The 18,755-nt window shown below is 46.4% G+C and overlaps 1 pseudogene across 1 annotated transcript in view; it reads right to left on the bottom strand.

Annotated features, from left to right (window-relative positions):
- Positions 1-267: 267 nt before the first annotated feature.
- Positions 268-18,755, bottom strand: part of LOC311108077 (zygotic DNA replication licensing factor mcm3-like) — a 31,968-nt pseudogene continuing 13,480 nt past the window's right edge. The window contains exons 2-17 of the transcript in view: positions 17,797-17,897; positions 16,738-16,946; positions 16,570-16,595; positions 15,920-16,116; positions 15,419-15,566; positions 14,102-14,255; positions 13,519-13,656; positions 12,935-13,044; positions 11,730-11,904; positions 9,400-9,577; positions 8,750-8,900; positions 8,399-8,539; positions 7,367-7,467; positions 6,888-6,961; positions 963-1,071; positions 268-466 (exon numbers count right to left, since the gene is read on the bottom strand). The product of the transcript in view is annotated as a zygotic DNA replication licensing factor mcm3-like (transcript). The remainder of the gene's footprint in view (positions 467-962; positions 1,072-6,887; positions 6,962-7,366; positions 7,468-8,398; positions 8,540-8,749; positions 8,901-9,399; positions 9,578-11,729; positions 11,905-12,934; positions 13,045-13,518; positions 13,657-14,101; positions 14,256-15,418; positions 15,567-15,919; positions 16,117-16,569; positions 16,596-16,737; positions 16,947-17,796; positions 17,898-18,755) is intronic.

The following is an 18,755-nucleotide window of genomic DNA, read 5'->3' as shown; positions in this document are numbered from 1 at the left end:
TACAACATTAAAACATAAAACCCATCATCTTTCACCTCCTTTTTTTGTCCATAAGCGGTTATTGCCAAAAGGCAAACTGGAAGAAGCGAGTGAACCCAGAACCCAGAAGAACCAGTCAAAAATCCACTTTTTCTGAATTCCTTCTCATCCTTCTTGGTCTCAAATGGGAAACATCTCTCCATTCAGACTCTTGCTTCTCCTTCTGTCCTCTTCCTCCACCTCTTCTTACTTCGGTCTAAGATGAGGAAGATGTCTTTTCCTTGGTCTTTAGATGAGGAAGATGATGTTGTCAGCCACCATGATCTGGTTGTCGTCCTGCATGCGAGCGAGGGCGGCCCGGACCTCTGTCAGGGTGAAGGGGGCGTCCCGGACCTTGTTGACACTCTCCACCAGAGAGTTCATACCAACGGACTGAGCATGTGCAGAACAGAACACCTCCAGGAGGGAGGACTTAAACTCCTTCAGCCTGGAGAACACCGGGAGAGAGAGAAAAATTAATTAATGAATCGGTCAATCAAATCTATGTATGGTACATAAAACAGACCTTAAAAGGCTGCATTTACTCAGCCAAAACTGCACATTTTAGAGTGGCCTTTTATTGTCCCCAGTACAAGGTGCACCTGTGTATTGATCATGCTGTTTAAATCACCTCCTTGATATGCCACACATGTCAGGTGGATGGATTATCTTGGCAAAGGAGAAATGCTCACTAACAGGAATGTAAACATATTTGTGCACAACATTTGAGAGAAATAAGCTTTTTGTGCAAATGGAACACTTCTGTGATCTTTTATTTCAGCTCATGAAACATGGGACCAACGCTTTACATATTTGCGTTTATATTTTTGTTCAGAATACATTAATTCATGTTGGACTATGGTTCCATTTTAGCTACAGATCTGAGAGCACTGGTACCTAGTCCGCCATTTTGCTGTCACCTATACAGTACGACTGCCACCCACCTGTCTGCAGACACCTCTGTCTGTCCGTCAGTCTGGCCGTCCTGGCTCGGTGGGACAGGGGCATCCATAGGCTCCTCTGCCTCGGCCGGTTTGGGCGTGCCAGCCTGGACTTTGGGAGGGAGGGGCAAACAGAGAGTTCATCGTCAGACCAGGGCCATCATGTATTTAAAGAGTTCGGCCAACTTTTAGAATTTCAAACGTTGTTTTAATTCTGGACATTCAGTTACATAGCATTGTTTAAATATCCCACATGCAGTGTTAATGGGGACGCTAACATGGCTGCCGTAGAACGTAAATGAATCATAACGTAGAAGCCTTACACTCTACATACATGGCTCTGGGTCAGACCAATCGCATACTGCAGCTAAGAATGGGAGCGGTCAGTGTAGTGTTACACAATGCTCCTTTTAATTAGCCTTTGAAGACAAACTAGGTCCAGGATAGATACTTATGTAGTGTAAAGAGACGGATCTAGATTCAAATCTGTCTTTAAGAGGGCGGCAGGTAGCTTAGTGGGTAAGAGTGTTGTGCCAGTAACCGAAAGGTCGCTGGTTCTAATCCCCCGAGGCGACGAGGTGAAAAACCTGTCGATGTGCCCTTGAGCAAGGCACTTAACCCTAATTGCTCCTGTAAGTCGCTCTGGATAAGAGCGTCTGCTAAAATGTAAAGGTCTCCCATATCCCCCCTCTGAGTGGTAAAGAGAACAGCTCTCCCACACCATATGTCCTTGCAAGAATTACCAGTAGACAGCATTTTTTTATTTTTTATTCAAGGCTTTTAAAATATCCACACATTTGTGAATCATTGCATTAATCAAGTGTGCAACACTATGTGCAATATGGTTTAGATGAGAAGCTACTGTATAGTTTGAATTGCTATCTTTATTTTGTCTGTCTATATACTATGGTATTTATGGTATGTTTGTCTATATACTATGGTATTTACGGTACGCTAATATCTGCCTGCACATGTGAAGCAGGAATGTGGCTTTGGTTACACCACATCCAAGGCTAGCATAAACAGAAAAGTGGCAAATCTGATGTTGAAGAGACATGTAAATCCACCATTAGTTTGGGTCCAGGCTAACTCAGGAAGGCCACCAAAAATTCTGAAATATCCATCCCCAACTATAACATTTTCCGTCTAGATAGAACTGCCAAAGGGGGTGGAGTTGCAATCTACTGTAGAGATAGCCTGCAGAGCTCTATCATACTATCCAGGTCTGTGCCCAAACAGTTTGAGCTTCTACTTCTAAAAATCCACCTTTCCAGAAATAAGTCTCTCACTGTTGCCGCTTGCTACAGACCCCCCTCAGCCCCCAGCTGTGCCCTGGAATCCATATGTGAATTGATTGCCCCCCATTTATCCTCAGAGTTCATACTGCTTGGTGACCTAAATTGGGATATGCTTAATACCCCGGCCATCCTACAATCCAAACTAAATGCCCTCAATCGCACGCAAATTATCAACGAACCTACCAGGTACAACCCTAAATCCGTAAACATGGGTACCCTCATAGATATCATCCTGACTAACATACCCTCTAAATACACCTCCGCTGTCTTCAACCAGGATCTCAGCGATCACTGCCTTATTGCCTGCGTCCGTAACGGGTCCGCGGTCAAACGACCACCCCTCATCACTGTCAAACGCTCCCTAAAACACTTTAGCGAGCAGGCCTTCCTAATTGACCTGGCCCAGGTATCCTGGATGGATATAGATCTCATTCTGTCAGTAGAGGATGCCTGGTTGTTCCTTAAAAGTAATTTCCTCTCAATCTTAAATAAACATGCCCCATTCAAAAAATACAGAACTAAGAACCGATATAGCCCCTGGTTCTCCTCAGACTTGACTGCCCTTGACCAGCACAAAAACCAAAAACATCCTGTGGCGTACTGCATTAGCATCAAATAGCCCCCGCGATATGCAACTTTTCAGGGAAGTTAGGAACCAATATACACAAGCAGTCAGGAAAGCAAAGGCTAACTTTTTCAAACAGAAATTTGCATCCTGTAGCACTAACTCCAAAAAGTTTTGGGACACTGTAAAGTCCATGGAGAATAAGAGCACTTCCTCCCAGTTGCCCACTGCACTGAGGCTAGGAAACACTGTCACCACCGATAAATCTACAATAATCGAGAATTTCAACAAGCATTTTGCTACGGCTGGCCATGCTTTCCACCTGGCTACCACTACCCCGGCCACCAACTCTGCACCCTCTGCTGCAACTTGCCCATGCCCCCCCCGCTTCTCCTTCACACAAATTCAGATAGCTGATGTTCTGAAAGAGTTGCAAAATCTGGACCCCTACAAATCAGCTGGGCTAGACAATCTGGACCCTTTCTTTCTAAAACTAGCCGCTGAAATTGTCGCAACCCCTATTACTAGTCTGTTCAACCTCTCTTACATAACGTCTGAGATCCCCAGAGATTGGAAAGCTGCCGCGGTCATCCCCCTCTTCAAAGGGGGTGACACTCTAGATCCAAACTGCTACAGACCTATATCCATCCTGCCCTGCCTTTCGAAAGTATTTGAAAGCCAAGTTAACAAACAGATCACCGACCATTTCAAATACCACCGTACCTTCTCCGCTATGCAATCCGGTTTCCGAGCTGGTCATGGGTGCACTTCAGCCACGCTCAAGGTCCTAAACGATATTATAACCGCGATTGGTAATAGACAGTACTGTGCAGCCGTCTTCATCGACCTGGCCAAGGCTTTCGACTCTGTCAACCACCGCATTCTTATTGGCAGACTAAATAGCCTTGGTTTCTCAAATGACTGCCTCGCCTGGTTCACCAACTACTTCTCAGATAGAGTTCAGTGTGTCAAATCGGAGGGCCTGTTGTCTGGACCTATGGCAGTCTCTATGGGGGTGCCACAGGGTTCAATTCTTGGGCCGACACTTTTCTCCGTGTATATCAATGATGTCGCTCTTGCTGCTGGTGACTCTCAGATCCACCTCTACGCAGACGACACCATTTTGTATACATCTGGCCCTTCATTGGACACTGTATTAACAAACCTCCAAACGAGCTTCAATGCCATACAACAATCCTTCAGTAGCCTCCAACTGCTCTTAAACACTAGTAAAACTAAATGCATGCTTTTCAATCGAACGCTGCTGGCACCCGCCCACCCGACTAGAATCACCACTCTCGACGGGTCTGACCTAGAGTATGTGGACAACTACAAATACCTAGGTGTCTGGTTAGACTGTAAACTCTCCTTCCAGACTCACATAAAGAATCTCCAATCCAAAGTTAAATCTAGAATCGGCTTCCTATTTCGCAACAAAGCCTCCTTCACTCATGCTGCCAAACATGCCCTCGTAAAACTGACTATCCTACCGATCCTTGACTTCGGCGATGTCATTTACAAAATAGCCTCCAACACTCTACTCAGCAAATTGGATGTAGTCTATCACAGTGCCATCCGTTTTGTCTCCAAAGCCCCATACACTACCCACCACTGTGACCTGTACGCTCTTGTTGGCTGGTCCTCACTACATGTTCGTCGTCAAACCCACTGGCTCCAGGCCATCTATAAATCACTGCTAGGCAAATCCCCGCCTTATCTTAGCTCATTGGTCACCATAGCAGCACCCACCCGTAGTCTGCGCTCCAGCAGGTATATCTCACTGGTCATTCCCAAAGCCAACACCTCCTTTGGCCGCCATTCTTTCCAGTTCTCTGCTGCCAATGCCTGGAACGAATTGCAAAAATCTCTGAAGCTGGAGACTCTTATCTCCCTCACTAACTTTAAGCATCAGTTGTCAGAGCACCTTACCGATCACTGCACCTGTACACAGCCCATCTGAAATTAGCCCACCCAACTACCTCATCCCTATATTGTTATTTATTTTTGCTATTTTGCACCCCAGTATCTCTATTTGCACATAATCTCTTGCACATCTAGCATTCCAGTGTTAATACTATTGTAATTATTTTGCACTATAGCCTATTTATTGCCTTACCTCCATAACTTGCTACATTTGCACACACTGTATATATATTTTCTGTTGTATTTTTGACTTTATGTTTTTTTACCCCATATGTAACTCTGTGTTGTTTTTATCGCACTGCTTTGCTTTATCTTGGCCAGGTCGCAGTTGTAAATGAGAACTTGTTCTCAACTGGCTTACCTGGTTAAATAAAGGTGAAAAAAAAAAAATAATAACTTTTTATCACTTCACCTGCTGTGGCATCTTGGTCCACCACCACATGTCGTTTCGCTGTGTGTGACTTTCGTGTTGTGTTTATGTTTCACAGTGATGCGCGGGGTTGACTCATAACCCACAGTCCCCCGGGGCGGACGGGTTTAGGGTAATTAAATATTGAATAAAGAGAAAATAACACCTTTAAAAAAATAAATAATCCATAAATGTATAATTCTTGCCCAATTTATCTCTATAGGCTACACTGAGGTGGTTTTTCATTAATTATTTGTAGGTCATCTGGCGTTAACGCCTAACTGTACTCTGTGCCGAATAGCCTAAACACCAAATGCTTTTGGGAACAGGCAGAAAAAGTTAACGTCGATCCACTGAGGCAAAAAAAAAAGGACAATGTCGTAGTTTAATTCAATAAGAGAAAAGCTGCGAAATGGAGAGCTGAGAGTAGAGAGAAGGGGAGGGCCAGAAGGATAATGTTTGGGAAAGATTTGGTGACGTGGTAAAAGAGGATGATAGCAGTGCCGGCTACGTTATGCGTGATGATTGTGAGGCGCTATATATGAATTCGACAGTCACAAGACGGGGGACATCAAATAGGGAAGTTCAGGGGAACTGTAGCCTACTGTTCAGATGGGTTAAATGGAAACTGAAATCTGGACACTGACTGTAGGTCTATAATCTCGCACATAGCCTTAATGTTAACTCCTAAATAATTAAGCATTTCTTGCAGTACAATTATACACCAAATGTAGGCTTTTTTTTTTTTTTTATCATTCTCTTGAGAGAACGCTCAGTTAGATAAGCCGTCTTTATCAGAATAATAAAAGCAGATTTTTCAACCCCATAAAATCTGCATTTAAGCCGAACTGAAATCTTATCGCAAACATGTTTGGGTCGTTTTCACAGCTTTGAATTTCCTTACAACCAGTCAAAATGATGTCATTTGGAAAAAATTTAAAGAAAATATAGATTTTTTTTGCATTTTCTCCCCGGTCCCTAAACGTCTTTGATCCGCGAAAGAAGACGACAGAACACTTTACAGATGTAAACTAGATTGAAGCATTCAAGGGTTTATTTAGTCTCCTGGGGAAACATATAACGAAGAAGATAAATTACATGTATCTAATTATAGACAAGTTTACTAACAAGTAGCCTTCCAAAAGATCGGAAATTACAGTATAAGCAGAAACACATCTATAATCAGGCAACAACAACATTTTAGTCATTTAGCAGACGCTCTTATCCAGAGCGACTTACAGGAGCAATTAGGATTAAGTGCCTTGCTCAAGGGCACGTCGACAGATTTTTCACCTAGTCAGCTCGGGGATTAGAACCAGCGACCTTTCGGTTACTGGCACAACGCTCTTACCCTTGCGAACCCCATATCCCCCTGGGACAGTGAAGACAGTAGCTTGCGAACCCCATATCCCCCTGGGACAGTGAAGACAGTAGCTTGCGAACCCCATATCCCCCTGGGACAGTGAAGACAGTAGCTTGCGAACCCCATATCCCCCTGGGACAGTGAAGACAGTAGCTTGCGAACCCCATATCCCCCTGGGACAGTGAAGACAGTAGCTTGCGAACCCCATATCCCCCTGGGACAGTGAAGACAGTAGCTTGCGAACCCCATATCCCCCTGGGACATTGAAGACTGTAGCTTGCGAACCCCATATCCCCCTGGGACAGTGAAGACAGTAGCAGAAGTAATGATCTACGGGTTGAGATTAGGGTGTTAAAACTTTTGTTCTTACTCTCAGGGATGTCCTTCTCTCCAGCGAAGTCATACGGGTCGTAAGCCTCGCCGCTCTGGGAACCACTGCGACTCCTACAAACACAGAATTGCAGAGAGCACAGGTTAGACAACATGTAAACAAAGCTACTATACTGTTTTAACCAATATTCATACAGGTTTGCGTCAAAGATTAAATATCTGTTAGAAGAGAGAACTATTTCACTAGCTAGTTAATGGCCTCTATAACAGTGGTTTTCAAACCTCTCTTCGGGGGACCCCCAGATGTTTCACCACGTTGTTTGTAGCCCTGAACCATCTAGTCAAGGGCTTGATGATTAGCTGACCAGTTGAATCAGGTGCTAGCTGTGGAATAGATATACTTGGAATAAATGGAAGGCCTGGGGTTCCCCGAGGAGAGCGTGGAGAACCACTGCTTTATATCAGTGCAGGCGAGGTGTGATTATGGGGGTGTGAGAAGGCTGGTGTCTAATGCCGTACCTCTTCTTCTCTGAGCGAGGGGTACACTGTGTCGTCTCCTCATCCTCCTCAGAGCCAGAGTCCTGCTCCTTCCTCCCCCTCTTCTTCTCCTTCTCCAGAACCTCCAGAACCATGGGACGGAATATACAGAATGGGACGGAATATACAGAACAATGGGACGGAACCTATAGAACCATGGGACGGAACCTACAGAACAGAACCTACAGGACCATGGGACGGAACCTACAGAACCATGGGACGGAACCTACAGAACCATGGGACGGAATATACAGAACGGAACCTACAGGACCATGGGACGGAACCTACAGAACCATGGGACGGAACCTACAGAACCATGGGACGGAATATACAGAACAATAGGACGGAACCTACAGAACGGAACCTACAGGACCATGGGATGGAACCTACAGAACCATGGGACGGAACCTACAGAACCATGGGACGGAATATACAGAACAATGGGACGGAACCTACAGAACGGAACCTACAGGACCATGGGATGGAACCTACAGAACGGAACCTACAGAACCATGGGATGGAACCTACAGAACCGTGGGACGGAACAGAGATTGAAATTAAACTAACAGCAGATACCAGACAGACTTTACCAAACTCCACCAGAGTATATTTAAATTAAGCTGTGCCAAATGCAACAATCTGTCTGTCACGATCGTCGTAGGAGTGAGTAGACCAAGGCGCAGCGTGTGAAACAAACATGACTTTATTTAATTAAAGTATACCAAAACAAAACACGACTCGTGAAGTCCACGGTTAACAATACCGACACGGAACAAAAACCCACAACACCCAAGGGAAAACATACAGTTTAAATATGGCTCCCAATCAGAGACAACCCACAACAGCTGACACTCGTTGCCTCTGATTGGGAGCCACTCTGGCCAACATAGAATACACAACCTAGAACACCCAACATAGAAAATGAACACATAGAATGAACACACCCTGGCTCAACATATAGAGTCCCAGAGCCAGGGTGTGACACTGTCAACCAAGCATGTTGAGTCTGCTGACCTTTTTGAAGTATGCGAACTGGACCAGCTCCACAGCAACCTCCGAGTCCTCCAGCTCCACAACCTTACTCATGCGCGCTTTAGTGTGGGCCGTAGACAGGCGGATCAGGGTCTCCAGAGTGCGAGCGGTTACTGGGGAAGTCTGGATGGGGAGAGGGGGGCAGGTTGTTAGATGGGGGAGGGGGGGGTGGTCAGGGTGGATGTACGACTAAGAAAATACATTTACACAGTCAGTCAGACAGACCAATTCTGATCTTTTGCCACTAATTGGTCTTTTGAATAATTGCTCAAAAGATCAGAATTGGGCTGCCTGTGTAAATGCCGTCTAATGGTGTGTGTCTAAACGACTCACCCTGGCGATGTCAGAGCCCAGCTGTTCCTGGCTTCTCAGCCTGGAGTATACTTCCGCAATGTGATTGGCTGCTTCCTGGGTCAACGTAGGGGTCAACACCTTGGCGATGTGGATGTACTTCCTCATAAACTCCTTACTCACTATCTTCTCTCTAAACAACAAAAGCATCCGTTAGCATGGAGACGGGTACAGAGAAGCCAACAAAGAAGAAGTCCCCAACATGCTGTGATGAAAGACACACACACAGAGAGACAGAGCGAGAGACAGAGACAGAGACAGAGAGAGACAGAGAGAGACAGAGACAGAGAAAGACAGAGAGAGAGAGACAGAGAGAGACAGAGAGAGAGAGACAGAGAGAGACAGAGAGAGAGAGAGAGAGAGAGCGAGAGACAGAGACAGAGAAAGACAGAGAGAGAGAGACAGAGACAGAGAGAGAGAGAGAGACAGAGAGAGAGACAGAGACAGAGAGAGAGAGAGAGGTAGAGAGAGAGAGAGACAGAGACAGAGAGAGACAGAGACAGAGAGAGAGACAGAGACAGAGAGAGAGAGAGAGGTAGAGAGAGAGAGAGACAGAGACAGAGAGAGACAGAGAGAGAGAGAGAAACAGAGAAACAGAGACAGAGAGAGAGAGGTAAAGAGAGTCTCCCTACCTGCGTCTCTTAGTGCCGTGCAGCAGTTTGTCGTGTTTCTCGTAGACCTGCAGTTCCTCCTGCTCCTCCTGAATTGAGTCAGGGTCCTCCGTGGCCAGGATGTCTTCCTCCTGCTCCTCCTGAACTGAGTCAGGGTCCTCCGTGGCCAGGATGTCTACTGATCCACCAAAGGCCGTGGCTAAAACACACACAGTGTAAGTACCGTCGGATACAGTGAGCTCAGAAAGTATTGGGACAGAGACACATTTTGTTGTTTTGGCTCTGTACTCCAGCACTTTGGATTTGAAACAATGACCATTACAATAACAGAGGGTTAGCATGTCTTGGGGGTATGATATTTATGCGTCTAACTTTCTCACTCATCATTATTCGCGATTCATTCAGGACTATCCATAAATCGTGGTAGCATCCACATTAAATGTAGAAGTGTTTAGAAACATATTGGACACAAGATAATCTTAGAAACAACCAAATCAAACAGCAAATGCATCCAACGAGTTTGTAGAGTCACATGTTTGATGCGTGCTAGGAATATGGGACCAAATACTAAACTTTTGACTACTTTAATACATAAGTGAATTCGTCCCAATACTTTCGGTCTCCACCATAAGGGTTGAGCAGTCAGCCACCATAAGGGTTGAGCAGTGACCCACCATAAGGGTTGAGCAGTGACCCACCATAAGGGTTGAGCAGTCAGCCACCATAAGGGTTGAGCAGTCATCCACCATTAGGGTTGAGCAGTGACCCACCATAAGGGTTGAGCAGTGACCCACCATAAGGGTTGAGCAGTCAGACACCATTAGGGTTGAGCAGTCAGCCACCATAAGGGTTGAGCAGTCAGCCACCATAAGGGTTGAGCAGTCAGCCCCCATAAGGGTTGAGCAGTCAGCCACCATAAGGGTTGAGCAGTGACCCACCATAAGGGTTGAGCAGTCAGCCACCATTAGGGTTGAGCAGTCAGCCACCATTAGGGTTGAGCAGTGACCCACCATAAGGGTTGAGCAGTCAGCCACCATGAGGGTTGAGCAGTCAGCCACCATTAGGGTTGAGCAGTGACCCACCATAAGGGTTGAGCAGTCAGCCACCATTAGGGTTGAGCAGTCAGCCACCATAAGGGTTGAGCAGTCAGCCACCATAAGGGTTGAGCAGTGACCCACCATAAGGGTTGAGCAGTCAGCCACCATAAGGGTTGAGCAGTGACCCACCATAAGGGTTGAGCAGTGACCCACCATAAGGGTTGAGCAGTGAGCCACCATTAGGGTTGAGCAGTGACCCACCATAAGGGTTGAGCAGTGACCCACCATTAGGGTTGAGCAGTGACCCACCATAAGGGTTGAGCAGTGACCCACCATAAGGGTTGAGCAGTCAGCCACCATAAGGGTTGAGCAGTCAGCCACCATAAGGGTTGAGCAGTGACCCACCATAAGGGTTGAGCAGTCAGCCACCATAAGGGTTGAGCAGTGACCCACCATAAGGGTTGAGCAGTCAGCCACCATAAGGGTTGAGCAGTCAGCCACCATTAGGGTTGAGCAGTCAGCCACCATAAGGGTTGAGCAGTCAGCCACCATAAGGGTTGAGCAGTCAGCCACCATAAGGGTTGAGCAGTGACCCACCATAAGGGTTGAGCAGTGACCCACCATTAGGGTTGAGCAGTCAGCCACCATTAGGGTTGAGCAGTGTTAAAACATATCAAGACCAAAGAACAAGTAAAACATGTATCGATAAAACCCTCTTCTTAAATAAATATGCCCAAATATAGATGTATGAGCTTGTGTGACCAATTTTAAGACTGACTGTTTAGAATGAAATAATTTGTAACAAATGAAATAACTTCCCCACCTGGGCCCTTTCCCCGACCCACCTGGGCCCCTTCCCCGACCCTCCTGGGCCCCTTCCCCGACCCTCCTGGGCCCCTTCCCCGACCCACCTGGGCCCCTTCCCCGACCCTCCTGGGCCCCTTCCCCGACCCTCCTGGGCCCCTTCCCGACCCTCCTGGGCCCCTTCCCCGACCCACCTGGGCCCCTTCCCCGACCCACCTGGGCCCCTTCCCCGACCCTCCTGGGCCCCTTCCCCGACCCTCCTGGGCCCCTTCCCCGACCCACCTGGGCCCCTTCCCCGACCCTCCTGGGCCCCTTCCCCACAGGGTATGCAGGCCTTTGTTAAAGCTAAGCACTAAAACATCTGATTCAGATAATAAAAGCCTTGATAAGTAGTTGATGAATCAGGTTGAATCAGGCCTGCACAACCAGTAGCTTTCAAGGACTGGTGATCACTGGCAGAGAACCCCATAGAGCTCTCTCCTGCCCCCTGGTGGTGTATCAGAGTGTTACCTGTCCCGTCTTGTTCGCGGGGGTCTCTGTATCGGTGCATCCTGAGGACGTGGTCTGAGATCTCTCTGTCCTGCTCTGCATCCATCTGGTCCAACATGATGAACAGCAGGTCAAAACGAGACAGCAGAGAGTCCTGCAGACCACTGTTCTCCATAGGAGTCTTATACTGATCATACTGGAGAGAGAGAGAGAAAGAGGAGAGATGAGGGAGAGAGAGGAGGGAGAAGGGAGAGAGAGAGAGAGGAGGGAGGAGGGAGGAGAGAGGAGGGAGAAGGGAGAGAAAGGGGGAGGAGAGAGAGGGAGGAGAGAGAGAGAGAGGAGAGAGGGGGAAGAGATAGGGGGAAGCGAGAGGGGGAGGAGAGAGGGAGGAGGGAGAGAGGGAGGAGGTAGAGAGAGAGGGAGGAGAGAGGAGGAGAGAGAGAGGGGGAGGAGAGGATGGAGAGGAGAGGAGGGAGGAGAGAGGGGAGAGTTAGACTTCTTCTACATTTACATTTTAGTCATTTAGCAGACGCTATTATTCAGAGCGACTTACAGTTAGTGAGTGCATACATCATTTTTTAAAATTATTTTTCATACTGGCCCCCCGTGGGAATCGAACCCACAACCCTGGCGTTGCAAACACCATGCTCTACCAACTGAGCTACATCCCTGCCGGCCATTCCCTCCCCTACCCTGGACGACGCAGGGCCAATTGTGCACCGCCCCATAGGTCTCCCGGTCGCAGCCGGCTACGACAGAGCCTGGATTCAAATCAGGATCTCTAGTGGCACAGCTAGCACTGCGATGCGGTGCCTTAGACCACTGCGCCACTCGGGAGAACGCCAGAGAGGAGACAGCAGAGTCCTGCAGACCAATGTTCTCTACAGGAGTCTGGTCAAACTGAGGAGAGGGAGAAAGCTACTTTCATTCTTTAAATAATAATAATCTTCTACTAGACAGAGGAAAGTCAGGTTATTTGGTAGAAGTGGGTAAGTAAGCAAGCCTTGGACAAGAACGGCTCATTGTGTGGTAGAGCACATCTTCTCCAAGTCCCTAAGGCCAAAGTGAATCCTGTACTAACATGAGGAGATGGGAAGTTCTTTTAAAAGAAGGATAGGTTCATTTTACTGTTCATTTTATGTATGTTTTATTCCAAAGTGTTCCTGGAGTCTTTCAGACAAAATCAATGGGAAGCCGTTCTGTGGAGGTCAGAACTATAAACCCACCCTGCCATAGACTGGGTTGGCAGCTGCCAGCACGGAGCAGCGGGCGTTGAGCCGGGCATGGATACCCGCCTTAGCGATGGTGACACGGCCCTGCTCCATCACTTCGTGAGGAGGAGAAATAGAGAGTAGGGGAGAGAGAGAGAGATGGGAGAGAGAGAGAGAGAGAGAGAGAGAGAGAGAGAGAGAGAGAGAGAGAGAGAGAGAGAGAGAGAGAGAGAGAGAGAGAGAGAGAGAGAGAGAGAGAGAGAGAGAGAGAGAGAGAGAGAGAGAGAGAGATGGGAGGAGAAGCAGAGAGTAGGGGAGAGAGAGATGGGAGGAGAAGCAGAGAGTAGGGGAGAGAGAGAGAGAGAGAGAGAGAGGAGGCAGAGAGTAGGGGAGAGAGAGATGGAGAGAGAGGAGGGCTCAGTGAGTCATTTTGGTTAATTCAGTTATTTAATGCATAGCATTATTTCATTGTCTGTGTGATTGATTCAGTTAATTGACTTGATGATTGTTTTATGTTTTATGATCATTCATGACACCATTGTGTCAGCTATGATTTTTCTCTTTCAGTAAAACTTTAACTTGTAAGCATGTGTCTTTACCAGTCTCCTGGTCAGTAGTGACAGCAGCGGTCAGGCCGACCCCAGATGACCCCCGGCCGGTGGTAGGGATGGCTCGGGGCGCCGTGTGCAGGGCATAACGCAGCAGCTGGGCCTTAGACTTAGCCACCGACGGGTCACCTAGTAGGAGGGAGAGAGGTCAGTCTTACATGGGATACAGCTCTATGCTGTAACACTTAACACAGACCGCTCACTAACACCTTAAATTATTCACAAACTAATCGCGTAACACAGAACCAAATGTTTCATAAGCTAGGCAGCAAACCAAATCGATTGAGGGGCCGAAAGTGTACAAATTTGAAAATGCATGTTAAGTCTTGTCGTGAGAGATCATTCCCAAATCTTAGGCTTGGTCATAAAGTCACGACCCACTGTTTCATACGCTTGACGAGGTACAGTAGGTGAAAGAGAGAGAGAAAGATGTATGGCGCTTGTAACGCCAGGGTAGTGGGTTCGATCCCCGGGACCACCCATATACGTAAAAATGTATGCACACATGACTGTAAGTCGCTTTGGATAAAAGCGTCTGCTAAAATTGCATATTATTATAATGTAGTCTCAGTACCTATGAGCAGTACATTGATGTCTCCTCTGACGCGAGATCCATTCTCCAGCACCTTCTCCACTCCTCCCAGCAACATACACAGGACGGCCTTCTTAACGTATCCATGACCGTGGATACTGGGGGCTAGGGAGTGGGACAGCTGGTCAAACACATCCTGGGGGAGACAGGAGGAACAGCTGGTCAAACACATCCTGGGGGAGACAGGAGGAACAGCTGGTCAAACACATCCTGGGGGAGACAGGAGGAACAGCTGGTCAAACACATCCTGGGGGAGACAGGAGGAACAGGTGGTCAAACACATCCTGGGGGAGACAGGAGGAACAGCTGGTCAAACACATCCTGGGGAGACAGGAGGAACAGCTGGTCAAACACATCCTGGGGGAGACAGGAGGAACAGCTGGTCAAACACATCCTGGGGGAGACAGGAGGAACAGCTGGTCAAACACATCCTGGGGGAGACAGGAGGAACAGGTGGTCAAACACATCCTGGGGGAGAGAGGAGGGACAGCTGGTCAAACACATCCTGGGGGAGACAGGAGGAACAGGTGTGTGTTTGAGAGAATGGGTTAGAGCAAGGCTCTTCAATTCCGGTCCTGGAGGGCCGAAACACTTCTGTTTTTTATTTCTACCTGGTAGTTAATTGCACTCACCTGGTGTCCCAGGTCTGAATTAGCCCCTGATTAGAAGGAGAGGATGAAAAACAGAGGTGTTTCGGGCCTCCAGGACCGGAATTGAAGAACCCTGGGTTAGAGCAAGGCAAGGTGTATGTAGAGTGATTGTGAACAGAGAGAATATCCTATCTTCTCTGAAGAAGGACAGGGGTAGACAAGAGGAAGCTGCTTTTAGACTATTGAGATGTATCCATAGCTGCTTTTAGACTATTGAGATGTGTCCATAGCTGCTTTTAGACTATTGAGATGTGTCCATAGCTGCTTTTAGACTATTGAGATGTATCCATAGCTGCTTTTAGACTATTGAGATGTATCCATAGCTGCTTTTAGACTATTGAGATGTATCCATAGCTGCTTTTAGACTATTGAGATGTGTCCATAGCTGCTTTTAGACTATTGAGATGTGTCCATAGCTGCTTTTAGACTATTGAGATGTATCCATAGCTGCTTTTAGACTATTGAGATGTATCCATAGCTGCTTTTAGACTATTGAGATGTGTCCATAGCTGCTTTTAGACTATTGAGATGTATCCATAGCTGCTTTTAGACTATTGAGATGTGTCCATAGCTGCTTTTAGACTATTGAGATGTATCCATAGTGATAGCTAAAGGGAAAACATATCACCGTGGCAGTACAGGTCTTTACCATCTTTGACTTGCTGAAGAGTTTGATCTTGGAGACGTCGTCAGCTGAGAAGGATGGAGACAGCTCTTTACGCATCTGTTTCACCTGACAGGCTATCATGATGGTCCTGGAGGACACAGGAAGAACACATAACTTACTGACAGAAACCCTGAAAATGGCACACGAAATAACGTCACGTATTAACGTCACGTAATAGCGTCACGTAATAACGTCACGTAATAACGTCACGTAATAATGTCACGTAATAACGTCACGTAATAACGTCACGTAATAATGTCACGTAATAACGTCACGTAATAATGTCACGTAATAGCGTCACGTAATAACGTCACTTAATAACGTCACGTAATAACGTCACGTAATAATGCAAGTCCAGTAATAGTGTTTGTGTGAAGTTTGTATTTTTAGGCGGCACTTTGTCAACTTTTAGGGTGTTTCGTAAAACCAAGTGCATTTCAGCTCTGAAAGATGTTCAGTACTTCTGTCCTTGCCTGAAAGTGCCAGAGGTAGGTCCCGATCACCTGGACCCGGTCTCCTTGCTTGATCACGTCCACCAGATCATTGTCCAGTATGATGTCCACCGAGCGGGGAAGCTGACCGGCAGGAGCCTTCTCTGGCATCTCCTGGAGCGTGATCGTCTGGTGGTCCTTGTAGATGGACAGACCAAACTCTGTCTCCAACGGGTTGTTTTCCTCATCCTAGAGAGAGGGATGGAGAGAGAGAGAGAGAGAGAGAGAGAGAGAGAGAGAGAGAGAGAGAGAGAGAGAAGAGAGAGAGAGAGAGAGAAAGAGAGAGAGAGAGAGAGGAGAGAAAGGAGAGAGTGTGTGAGTGTGTGTGATCGTCTGGTGGTCCTTGTAGATGGACAGACCAAACTCTGTCTCCAACGGGTTGTTTTCCTCATCCTAGAGAGAGGGATGGAGAGAGAGAGAGGGATTGAGAGAGAGAGAGAGGATGGAGAGAGAGAGAGAGAGAGAGAGAAGAGAGAGAGAGAGAGAGAGAGAGAGAGAGAGAGGAGAGAGAGAGAGAGAGAGAGAGAAGGAGAGAAGGAGAGAGGTGGTGAGTGTGTGTGATGGTTCGGTGGAATTGAGGTACGGTAATGGTAGGACAGGTGCAATGCTTTACAATGCTTCACCCCCTGAAAGGGGACGCACCGTGAGACCCAAACCGTTGCTGGCAGCTGCATTGTAAATTCAAGTGGAATTTTATGCGTTTTAATGGAAAACCAAATCTTATTTATTTTTCTTCCATTTGTCACATCCCTAATGTAAACACCTTTTAGGGAAGGAGACATCCCACAACCTAGTTTTCCAGACACTCACACTTGGTGACGATGAACCTCCACACAGACCATGCTGCCCACTAGACGAGAGGTGAGGTTCGGGGGGGAGACGTGTTTGTTCCCAAAGCTTCCCTCCAGACCAACGAAGAAGTCCTCGTACTGCTTGCGTACGTAGCGTCTACAGACGCCACCAGGTCCTTCAGAGCACGTCGGAACGCAAGCAGCTCCTCAAACGCATTAGTCATCAACCTGGGGACGAGAACACACAGCCTCAGTTTAATATAAAAATCAAATAGTATGATCTAATCGGCTGTAATATAAAGTAGCAGCCTGTCATCATGCCGGGGAGAGAGGACAGTGTTGAAGGCGTTACAGTACAATTGCATTACATGACATACATTACATCCTTAGACATGAACGTTACCTAAAATCGGACAAAGTCTCAGTTCAAATGCATACATAGCATTATGGCATTATGTTGGACATATCATAGCTGTGTAATGTAATCAACTTAACACCACATATAATAGATATCCCTTATATATATATATATATATATGTCAATGCACAATTGGAATGCACATTATTTAAATGGGTAGAGAGACTGCATTGTACACGCTTGTGTATAGCTATGCAACACTAAAGTGTGTAAATGCAGCGTTGTTACTGTTAGCAAAATGTATTAAAGTGTAGTTACTGTTATCAATATGTATTAAAGTGTAGTTACTGTTATCAATATGTATTAAAGTGTAGTTACTGTTATCAATATGTATTAAAGTATCACTCCACAATGACAATAGTTAACAGCACAACAACTAAATAACATTTTTTAAAGACCACATTGTGGACCACTCAACTAGAGGTGAGACACTAAACACAGTCAGTCGCAGAGCTAATGGTAACACCGCATCAGTGTGTTTTATACCTAATAATAATAATAATAATATGCCATTTAGCAGACGCTTTTATCCAAAGCGACTTACAGTCATGCGTGCATACATTTTTTTTTTTTTTTTGTGTATGGGTGGTGCCGGGGATCGAACCCACTGCCTTGGCGTTACAAGCGCCGTGCTCTACCAGCTGAGCTACAGAGGACCACGCCTCGTTGCGTCGTCTCAGGTCGTTGATGTTCACGATGAGTCGGTTCTTGTTCTCGTTGATCATGTCCCGTACCTTGCTCTGGTAGACCATCTGGTCTTGCTGCATCAGGACAACACACACAGAGGACATCATCAGACACTATCCAGGGTCAAGTGATGGCTGCCTACTCAACTCTACTCCATGCACATTCACCCATACTGGCTATCAATATCATCTTATCTTATCAACTTGCAGCTACTTAGTTAACTAGCCGCCACAGTATTTAGCAACATTTAACAAACAACGCATTTGGTTGTTTGTTACATTTGTTAGTAAAATAAGATTCACGTTAGACAGCAGGTACACTGTCCAAAGAGTTGCTATCTATGGTGTTATAGAGTTCGCCAGCTTGTAGTCCTAAAAAACCGATAATGACTTACCTCTGGTTCTTTCAGACATAGTTTTATGGGGGAAATTAAATAATGGAGAATGAATCGGGTTTTGTGATAAACGTCGAAAATAAGGTCTGAGGTTAACATGATACCAGTCAGTTAACGTTACCATTATAAATTATGAAGCCTTTGTGCTTTATACGTTTTTTAATATTACATAAATGTTTCATAATTCACAAAAGTGACGTTAGCTGATTAAGATTATCTCATAGAACATAAACGTATATGCTCTCCTAAGCTGTGTTTACACATACCTTATTTTCGGCGTTTATCGAAAAACTCTACAAAAACTCCATTCTACTCCCCATAGGCTTTGCCCAACGAACCATGGCGAAGTTAGTGCCTACAAAAAGACGCCATTACTATTGCTGTCTATTGTCACTCGTCGCCGCATGGTTTCCATTCGTCCGGTTTGCATATTTGGCGCGGAATCTGTATCAGTCCAATCAGATAACATATTTCTTGAACTTGGAACCCTGCCCCCTCAGCAACTCGCGGGAAATTTTCTGACAAGGGGGGCTTCAAA

This window comes from Coregonus lavaretus (assembly GCF_964263955.1).
Source record: "Coregonus lavaretus genome assembly, chromosome: 33".
Lineage (NCBI taxonomy): Eukaryota > Metazoa > Chordata > Actinopteri > Salmoniformes > Salmonidae > Coregonus > Coregonus lavaretus.
The sequence above is the reverse complement of the archived record's forward strand: the minus strand, read 5'-3'. Positions and strand labels throughout refer to the sequence as shown.